Source organism: Anthonomus grandis, chromosome 11 (genome assembly GCF_022605725.1).
Source record: "Anthonomus grandis grandis chromosome 11, icAntGran1.3, whole genome shotgun sequence".
Lineage (NCBI taxonomy): Eukaryota > Metazoa > Arthropoda > Insecta > Coleoptera > Curculionidae > Anthonomus > Anthonomus grandis.
In genome coordinates this window covers 12,171,230-12,180,697 of record NC_065556.1, presented here as the reverse complement: position 1 = coordinate 12,180,697, position 9,468 = coordinate 12,171,230, and positions in this window count along the sequence as shown.

Below are 9,468 nucleotides of genomic sequence, written 5' to 3'. Positions count from 1 at the left end.
CCGAAAAGTATGGTTTCAACAAGATGAGGTTCCTCCGCACTATAGTCGAGAAGTGCGTGATTATTTAAATTTTACTTTCTCAAATATATGGATAGCACCTAGGTCCCCAGATCTCTCCTCTTTAGATTACTTTTTTTTTGGGCCATTTGAAAAATAGAGTAGGTATGTCACTAAACCTGAAAATATAGAGGACTTTAAACAATGCAAAACAAATAAAGCTGGCCAAATTACACAAGAAATGATTCGAAACGTTATTGACAAATGTTATTTCAATACGGAAGATTGTCAGAAAGTGCAAGAAAAGCATTTTGAACATTTAATTAAATGGTTTTGCTTTGTACCAAAGTTGCTATTCCAATACCCTTATTAAAAAGGGCATTATTTTCTTGACAATTTTTTAACTAAGAATTTGTGTTTTTTTAACTTAAGCTTCAGTGAAATCTAAAGTTATTATTAAATGACAGCTTATAAAAAACTAAGATAGGAAAGGGCAACCCGTATTTCTCCAAATTAAATCATTTAGATTTTAGAGCCTGGTAACGTTTTTAAAAATTTTGATTTTCAATTGTTGATATTTCAAAAATAGTTTAAAACGGTGTTAAGGGGGATCGGGTGTTATGCATGAAATGTGTTTAGAATTTATCATGGAATCCAAAAATGCATTAAGGGGGTGTCCCATTTAAAATAATAAAAAAATCTGAGAACATGCAAAAAAATAAAAGAACTGACGTGCCCGAGCATTTTTCAACCAGGTAATTCATTTATCTGTAAAAGATATTTTTCCAGACTATTTGCACATACTGTATACAATATCTAGATTCATCACATTAGCCGTAACATATATTTAATTAATTGATATAAAGGATGACATAAAGCTCTTCCCTAACGAATAAGCATTTACTTTAATAAGGATTTATTCAGTCTGCCAAGATATCCATATCTAATAATGCACCACAAACTTTTCGAAATTAACTAATTTAAAATAAACTTAAATTTAGGGTATTAAATACTTATTTTTGTCCAAAAGCAAAATGGATATGTTCATAAGCTTAAACCAATTAGTTTTCAAAAGAACTCTATCAAGTTTTCCATATAGAAGATTCAAGAACTTCCATATGGAAAACGCTTTATATCTCCTGTTAATAATATAATGTTGTCTTCCCATTTTAAATCAAATGGGCTGCCTTTAATAAAATTAATAGAGCCACAAAAAATAATATTTTTTGTATATTTTAATAATATTTTTTCTTTCTGAAATCTAGGTTTCAAAATCTTTGTTTTATAATATGAGTTTCTTCAGAATACATAAAGATTGGAGGCATGATTCGTCAATACCATGGTCATAAAAAATTAGCGGTCCAGTAATTTTGCATCCCAAAACCTCGCACTATTATCCCTCACTATTAGATTATTTCTTTCTCGCAACATAGTCTGGAAATTTCATTGTAGCAACATTCTGTAATATTAAAAAAGAATGCATATTCTTCGTATGTATCATTTTGATATTCAACTACTGCTCTTAATGCTAAATATTATGCTAATCAAACGTTTAGTTTTTAGGTGTTGATTCCTCTGAGAGTTTGTTTTCTTTCTCATTCGATTTTATTTAATTTTCGTATGATCGGATCTTAATTTAAGAAGAAATAATTGATGCTTATACAGAAGTTTACACGGGTCAAAAAATTTATATAATGTTGCTAAAGTCCAGTGCAACGATATATTAGAATGGTCACCCGTCAAAACACCAACATTCTACCTGCCAAACAATGTCATCCACCTTCTATTTACATTGTTTGAGAAGTAAAATGCTGGTGTTTTGACGGGTGACTATTCTAATATATCGTTGCACTGGACTATACTACTTAACTATTATTTTACATAAGTTATTAGTGATACTATAAAAGATAATCATGATACTATAAAAACTTTTAGCTACAAGGTACTTTCCAGGTACTTTAAGGTCGAGTTTGTCTAAAATATTTAATAGGCAACAGTTTAACCTGGAGTGGACATTTAGTTTAAACCAGGGGACCATAAAACGATATATTTCGTTTTCATGCGCTGAATTCTGTGAAAATCAGTATGAATATGACTATTATTCTGAGTAAAATAATAATGTACACGTTAATAAATCGGAAAATAATAATAGGACATGAAAAATAAAAGGCCACGTTAATGCAGCTTTCAGGCGATGCCAGAAACTGTTTAGGCCTAATTAAATACCTAGTAACAAATATAAGAATGATACTTCAAAGTGAACAGAAAAACTTATATAAAAATTTTAGATAATATAAATTTAAAATACAAGCAGCACGAAGCAAGCACATATTTAATATAGTAAGGGATAAGGAGCGGGAAAGGGGGTGAAATATTAACGTTGGCGCCAACATAGAGTTGATTTAAGTAATCTGTATTGTTGTGACAAATTCACTACCGAAATGTTGGTTCAAATCAGGTATTTTTATTCAGTAAATAGATTTTTCATCCTTTTCAATTTTAATATTCAAAATAAAGTTAGGTACTTGAAAAGAAGCTCAGAGTTCAAAAGATACTTCAGCTCCTGGGTATATAAAAAATCTAGTAGACCTCAAGTAAATTAATGTTTTTAAGATTTATTGATTTCGATTAAATTAAATATAAGGAAAGGTATCGTTAAAGATAAGTTCATATTTCTTTTAAATACGTGAATAAGTCTACTTTCTTCTTCTCTTCAATAATTGAGCGTGTGAAATATTGTTGCGCGTTATTTTGACTATAAAAGTGACGTAATATCCAACAAAATAAGTAACTCTAATAAAGAGTAAAGAATAAAATATACAGGGTCACAATTTAAAAACTTGAAATGGCCATACATTAGGAACGAAAAACTCAATTAAAAAACGCATTTTCTATAAAAAACGAAACATATTATTTGATCCTTATCTGCAATCCCTTCGACAAGGGTGAAATACCCCCCTTAAATCTTAAATAGAAATGGGAGTCGAATGTTACAGTCATCATCTTAAGGCTCTTGATAAATGATTTCCGATGATACCCTAGGAAGCAACATTTTAGAAAATTTTTCTCTGGTAACCAAGGAAAGCAATAAATAAAAACACTATTTTAATTTTTGTATTATTATTTAATTAAATTTGAAAATGATTTTTGTTATTTTGAAGACAATAATAAAGCCTACTTTTAAAATCCTCGGCATTAAAGTACGGCATTCCTAAACTATTCTATGTCGTAAGCTTTAGTGTACCATTCCAGATACTGGCATATTTTTATGAGTAATAGATTAGAAGATTAGATTATTAGAAGTAGTAGATTTAAAAAAAAGGCAACAAATAAGGCCCTGGAATTCTGTTAGTTTTTATTCATTAAAAACTTATGGTGTTCGAAGAGTGTGTTATGAGAGTAAATGTCATTTGTGTACCAAACATACTAAAAAATTATACATTAAACCGTTAAGTAAGTACATGGTGAAATTTTTACCACAAAATACGGAGATCATCCTATGTAATGGCAAAGTTTACAGAATAGAATACAAGTTGGTTCACTCGGCGCCAGCTCTTTAAAAATCATCGTACGCGACGCAAGACGCGCCGCTTCTGCAGGTGTGAGCTATAACGCCATGTATTAGGTAAACGCGGGTACGTGCGATGCGATAAAACGCACGCTATTGCATTGCGTGCGTTTTCACATAGGTGGTAAATTTAAATACGATATTTTAGTTAAAAAACAATGGCTTCGACGTCAACTCGCTTAATTTTACTAACGGAAAACAGTGTTGTTAAATTAAAATTATTAAAAAAAATTAAAAAGAGACGTGAATATAAAAAAATACTCATAGAATCTATAGAAATAGGACCGTTTACGGTGAATTTCATCACCTTTATCTTGAATTGCGACTAGATGGAAGTGCTTTTCGGCAGTATACTAGAATGACAATATATACATTTGATTAAATCGTTGTAAAAATTCGAGATGCCTGCTACCACTGTACCACAAATTTTCAAAGACCTATTTCTATTGAAGAGAGGCTCTTGTTAACCTTAAGGTAAGTAATTTATGCAAAAATTTACCTTTTAATTGTTTTTATTGAAGTTAAATGTATCTGACCGTGGTAATAAAAGCCAAAATTTGGCCATTGATAGTGTTTATCTGGGTGTAGGGGAACGCTGGAAATTCCATAGGCTTCTAATACCAATACACGAGTACCTATTTGCAATATTTGCATCAATTTGTTACCTGTTTGTACCTATTTGGTCATGAACATATTTGGGATTGTAGGATATAAAACTAGGTATATAGGTTATTATTGTAAATGAAACAAAGGTATAATTTACTCTTTAAATATTTTGAAAAAAGTCTTATTCGAAATTTCCTTCGTTATATGCACTATTTGAATACAGAGTAGTAAAGTTGGAAGCAGGCGAAGACATAGACACTCTCGAATAGGAGGAGGGCCCTGATGGCATAGCCGATGGTTGAGCAAGGAAATATGTACCAACACTTGTACTACTGGTAGTCTGCGGTGACATTTCTTGGATTAAGACCTCTTGGAATTTGTTTCTTACCCGCAGCTGCTGTATCGGATCCATTTTTTGGAAATATGGCAGTAGAGATCTTAAAAATAGAGAATTCTCATCTTCCGGTGTTCTGGTGCTCTGCTCAAGCAAAGCGATTTTTTTAGTTTCTATATTAAGTAACTTTTCTTCCATATCAATATTCTCTTCGCGTACTACCATCTTTTTCTTTAAACGAGAACGGTTTTTCTTGGACGAAGACGGCATATTTTTCGATTGAGCCTGTATCTGTACAGGCTCTCTTTGTTGTGAGCCATCATTGTGGGCATTTCCTTGCGAAACGCCATGCTTAGCAACTGCGAGTGGAACAATGACAGTGGCAACCACTTGCGAATCATCTACAGTGCCACTTACTGGTGACGATGAAGCACTTGGAGTCCTTTTTCCAATACCGCATTGTGAGGAACATAAGGAAATTCTAGGAGCTACTATGTACTTCATAAACTGTAGATTAGAAAAATACTGCAATTTTTCCTGTATATTTCTCATATGCAGCATCACTTAAATGAGGTTTACGAACTTTCTTCAATTCTTGCAAACTGATCGCGCAAGTTTCTCCATTTCTTTTTAGCTTCTTCCTCTAAAATAGAAAACAATGCATCAATAAATACACTGCGCGTCAGTCAAAGCGAGACACCTGGTTTTTTGAGTAAAATTCAAACTGCAGTAACTTTTTTTAAACTTAATTTTTTTTGCTTGGTTTTCAGTCGTCGATAAATTTTACCCAAGAAATCAGGTGTCCCGATTTAACTGACGAGCAGTTTGGTATATTATATTCGTATACACTGTGGGTCAAAGATATTTTTGTGGAGTTATGATTAAAAATATGTATTGCTTTTTATTTGACTCCCCCTGATTATTTTTTGGTATATATGTGAATATAGATATAATACATTTTATTTATTTTAGGTATCTATATACTGGAATCGCATTTAGGCAAATAGCCTTTACATTTCGAATATCGAAATCATCAGTTGCATCGATAGTTATGGAAGTCTGTAAGGCCATTTGGGACTCACTCCAGGAACCGCATATGCCCTTGCCTACCGTCAGTGATTTTGAAAATGTTGCAGTACAGTATTTCAATAAATGGAACTTTCCTAATTGTTTAGGTAGCATCGACGGAAAACATATCAGAGTTAAATGTCCAGCTAAATCAGGCAGTATGTTCTATAATTACAAAAACTTTTTTTCAATAGTTCTAATGACAATTGTGGATGCAAATTATCGATTTTTAATGATTGATGTGGGTTCATGTGGTAAAGATAGCGATTCAGGAGTATTTTCTAATTCAGCAATTTATCAAAACATCGAAAATGGCTCTTTACTTCTTCCAAGAGATAAGCAGTTACCTAACTCTGAAAAAAAACTCTCCTCGTATTCATAGGAGATAAAGCATTCCCATTAAGAACATATCTGTTGAGCACCTATCCTAGAAGACCTTTCTTCAAAGACTATCTTCAAAATAAGGAAGCTGCCTCATATTACAATTACCGTTTATCACGGGTCAAAATGAGTGTGGAATGTGCCTTTGGCATAAGTTCTGCCAAATTTAGAATTTTATTAAAATTAAAATATAGAGACAAAAGTTGAAAATGCAGTTTATATTGTAAAATCGATTTGTATTTTACACAATACTATAATCGACATGGAAGAAGACCCATTTGTCAACGGGTTAACCACTGAAAACAATCATAGTGATAACAATAATAATTTACGTATTTCAAGATCCCACAATCGTCCGACCAGGGAATCAGAAAATTTGAGAAATACATTTTGCGAATACTTTGTTTAAACAAAATTTAAATAGACCGAATGTACGATTTTTGAATAAATGCAATAAAAATTGATTAAAAATTTACTAGGTACTTTTATTACACTTACTTGAAAATCCAATATTGTTAGCTACAGCATCCCATTCCTTTTCAACAATTAACCGATCCTTGTATCGCGGATTTCTTTTATTCCATAAAATATTTCTTCTTTGCACTTCACAAATTAATGCATCCATCGCAAAAATCGGAAGTAAACTGCGGGGAAAATATAACCGATTTTAAATTAAAAACAATGCGTGCGTTGCGGCAATCTAGTTGCGTGCGGAATGATCGTCCGCACGCTGGACTGGCTCATTTAAATTCATGTTGTTTATTTTAAACGTTCTACGCATCGCACGCACCGCAAATATCGCATTTACATAGGACATAGCGTAAAACGAGTGTGGAGACCGTGGTAATAAAAGCCAAAATTTGGCCATTGATAGTGTTTATCTGGGTGTAGGGGAACGCTGGAAATTCCATAGGCTTCTAATACCAATACACGAGTACCTATTTGCAATATTTGCATCAATTTGTTACCTGTTTGTACCTATTTGGTCATGAACATATTTGGGATTGTAGGATATAAAACTAGGTATATAGGTTATTATTGTAAATGAAACAAAGATAATAATTACAAAAACTGGTTAAAGTTTTATTAAAATAAGTATATTAAATATATTAAAATTAATATACCTAATATTATAAATAGACGGAGAGGCTGACCATTTTATTGATATAATAAATTCATTCTAAACATATTTTTTAACCTAAATACGAATTACATCAACTTATATAAAATAATTATTTAGTATGATACATAAGTACTATGAGTATTTACAAATGTTTTAATATGTTAAGCTTGCTTACATAAACATCTTTACCTTTTTTTTTTAGATTTTTCTTTTTTAATATCGGCATTTATACATTTTAATATATAATAAATACGCACCCTTATGTATAAACTTAAAAAATAGTCAATGGGAAATTCATTACAAGGAACAATTTCTAATTTCACCAAAGAAGTACTCGAGACAATCTTGATTGAAATTACGTGTAAATAAATATATATAACCTTTTTTTTGTAATATCTCCCAAAGAATTAAAATTCATCTTATTGTAAGCCGCCACCCAAAAAATAAATTTTGTCCTATTTGTCATATTTTTTTCTTCAAAACTTCTTACTTTTAAGTTTTTAAAAATGTATTCCATATCTTGCAATAACGTTTTTTGTTTTTCAGTTCCCATGAAGGCTTGAAAATCTTGTAAGTTGTTGGAGTTTAATAAATCAAATAGATTATTCATTTTAAATTTAAAATTGGCTGTTATAGTTGCTTCTTTTGGCAAGGCGTTAAATTCAATATACGTATGTATAGCTACCGCTACAGAGCGGCTAAATACTTGAGAAGCTAACTTTACTTTCATTTTTTGAAATTTATTAGGAAAAATGTGGTCGTTTGTTAATTTATGGGTCATTTTGAACTGCTTCTTTTTGTCAATATTATACATCATTTCTAAATATTTTTTACTTGTTTCTCCTTCATTTAAACAAAGAATGTGTTGAAAAAATTATTTCTTATCAACTTGAGTAAGTGGGGAACATCAAATAAATAAACTAGTTTTAAATTTTCATCGTCAACAAAGAATGTGGGATTATCTATTGTCACTTTTAAAGAACTTTTAGCTAGTTTTTGAAAATTAGTACCCTGTTCTGATACAACCCCAAAAATATTTAAACCGGTTTTGCGTATTCTTCGGACAGTTTCAAATAAAATATCTTTTAAATGATTAACAGGTGCAGATGTATTATAAAAAAAATAGGCAATGGATTGTTTCCAATTGCTAGCAATGCCCTTTACTATTATCGTTAATGCACTTCCTGCAACTTTATATGACCCTGAACCAAACCCTACAATTCTGTTTTTAGAAATATCATAAAGAAGCTGAGATTTTAAAGATATTTCGTCCATGCATAGAATACAGTCTCTTTCTTTTTCCTGCAACAATTTTACTCTACATTTAATTACTTTAAAAACAAACTCGTTAAAACCTGGATTAATTACCCATTGTTGCCTAAAACGGTTTAATGTAAATTTTGATGGTAGAGGATCAACTGTGGAAATTTTGTAAGCTTTTGGACCCAGAAAAAACACACTTAGAGCAAACTGTTTAAATTCATTGGTATACCTGCCTCCTTTTGAGTCCTTATTCAGCAATAACATTTGAGTTATTAACAGATTGCATGTTTCTTCAGAAAAATTTGATTCAACAATTTCAGAACGTCATCCATGGTAATTTCTGTTTTAAGGCTTCTTTTACAAGTTTGGCTAGTAATAGTTTTTTCTAGTGTTTTTACTGTCTCCTTAAGTAAAATTTTTCTGGCTGCTGAAAGTTTTACTGACGTTTGGGTTCCTGCAACTAATTTTGCTAATTTAGATTATATATTCAATATTATGTATTCAATTTATATGAAAAACTTAACTAATTTATGCCGTTTATAATCAAATCTACGATAGATTTTTAAGGCGCAATATTTTTATTTTGGTATGTTACAAAAACATAACGACTATTTTTATACGTATTAGTATATTATAGGTATTTTGATTTAAATAAATATCTTACCTTTTAGTTACGGCTGTTTTGGCTCATTTACTTCGATGGGTTCTGCCTGAACAATGGCATCAACATTGGCTTTAGGAAAATGTGCATCGTCTACAATATATCCTATATTATTTTAATTTAAAATCAATAAAAAATAATTTAATTAGGTTTGAATTTATAAAAAAAAAACATACCTTTTTGGGTAGGTACTCCAATCGGTGGGATAGCATACGAATGAATTCGGGTTTTCGAGGAATTTGTAAAACTGTCATCATTAAAATGCAAACTACAAATTCTAATACGGTTATAATATTGCGTTGGAGTATTATCCGCGTATCTATGGGATCCTATAAATCCTTAGAAAAAGGGCATTTTTCAAAGCTTGACACCTAAAATTTTTGTTTCATTTAAGACTGCATAATATATTATAATTTTTTATTATCTTTTTTATGAAGGTTATTTTAAATGTTAACTAAATAATTATT